Raw genomic sequence first — 1,820 nt, 5'->3', positions numbered from 1 at the left:
TCTTTTAAAAAGTTAAAATCTTTCATATTCTTAGGTTAATATCTAAGTTTTTCATTACAAGTTTAAACAGTTGCAGTGAATATTGAGCGTATTATAGATTTGGTCATTTAAAAATAAAATTTACTACCTTAACTAACTGTAAGCTCAGAATGTCTGTGGCAAACAAACCTGGAAGGGTCTACAACACTCTTGCATCTGATTGGTTCTACACAGAGATGGTGAGTGGGCGGAATCCTCCAATATAAAAGCATTACACAGCTTTGATTGCTTTATGAATCACGTGAGGATGTAAAGCCAACAGCTGTTTTTCTGGGTGGGGCTAACTCAATCATCTGGGTCTTTATAAGGGCCAAGTCGCAGAGGTCTCAGCCTGGAGCAATTTCCGTAACTCAGAGCATTCAGGCTGGGTGAACTCAGAGGGAGCGGCCCCAGCCCTGGCCCAGACCTAGGAAGGAGACCTGCCTTTGTCTCACAACCTTGAGACACCCAATTCAGTACTCTAGCGCCAGCACTGTTAGGCTGACCTTGGATATTGCTCGTGACATCTAGTGAAGAGGAAGCAGTCCCTTGTAGCAGAGGGGCTTAAGACTTGTAAATTTAGTAAGTCAATGGTTTGGCCTTAAGATGCTAAATTTGGGGCTGGAGAGATGCTAAATTTATGAGAATTTTTTATCCATTGATTTAAAACTGGTATACACTCTACCCACAGATTTCTTTAGATTGTGGGAAGCATAGAAGTCAGTGGGGGATGCGAAGGGGAACTGTGTTCTAATTGTGTATAAACATGACTCAGCAGAGGCACACGGTTGTGACAGCTGTTTTCTAATTTAGGGAGTGACTCCACGGACCAGGTTAGCATATCATCAGCGAACACTGTTGGGCAACGAGATGGAAATTGTGCCTTTGGAACTCCCGGCCACCGCCACCACCATCAGAATCCCAGAGGTCGGTGATGGGGCGTCGAATTCGAATGGCCAGCTGGAACAAGAGCCCAAGGAGCTCGAGAATCAGGAAGTCTCAGATTCAAGAGTCAAAACACTGAGGAAACACAAGAAATCGAAGAAGAGACAGAGACATACAGTGAATGAGGACGAAGTTCAGAGGATCCTGCTCTCTTCTTTCTCAGAGGAGCAGCTGACCCGGTATGAGTATTACCGCAGGTCAGCTTTCCCCAGACAGGGCATTAAAAGACTGATGCAGTCCATTTCTGGCAAGTCAGTGTCAGAGAATGTGGTGATTGCCATGGCGGGGATCACCAAGGTCTTTGTTGGGGAGGTGGTAGAAGAGGCCTTGGATGTGTGCGAGGCCCAGGGAGAGACTCCTCCGCTACAGCCCAAGCACTTGAGAGAAGCTTTCCGGAGGTTGAAGTCGAAAGGTCAGATCCTCTTCACCAAGCCCAAGGTCAAGTCCGTTTAGCAAAGACCTCCAAAGCTACACAGGAATGTCTGCAGGCTTGTGCAGGCGACAAGCTCTGATTTCAGTACTGAGAGGACTTACTGGCTTCTGATTCTCAGCCCACCCTGAGTTAAACAGTATTATTGCATAATATTCCTCAAACTTACATTGGCCCTAAGTCTTGTAAAAGCAGTGGCCTATTTCATGAGCACTTTGGCTAAGTATTTGGACCTTCAAGAGAAAACAGATGTTTTTACCTGTGGTACCTTGTGGAAGAAAGACACAGTCTGAGTATTGGGTTGGCATGGAATGCTTTGGAGAGTGGGATGGCTTTTCTTTGAAGATTCTATCCTAGACTTTTGTCTGTCTTTAGGTAGAAAACAGTTGTTTGTGTGTTATGATGCTTTATGCAGAAGGCCCTGGGG

At 45.4% G+C, this 1,820-nt stretch overlaps 1 pseudogene; it reads left to right on the top strand.

Moving 5' to 3' along the window:
- Positions 1-888: 888 nt before the first annotated feature.
- LOC103724653 lies at positions 889-1,416 on the top strand (annotated as a pseudogene).
- Positions 1,417-1,820: the final 404 nt, after the last annotated feature.

This window comes from Nannospalax galili, unplaced genomic scaffold (genome assembly GCF_000622305.1).
Source record: "Nannospalax galili isolate Female #2095 unplaced genomic scaffold, S.galili_v1.0 scaffold207, whole genome shotgun sequence".
Taxonomy (NCBI): Eukaryota; Metazoa; Chordata; class Mammalia; order Rodentia; family Spalacidae; genus Nannospalax; species Nannospalax galili.
This window is presented reverse-complemented; position numbering and strand designations above follow the sequence as displayed.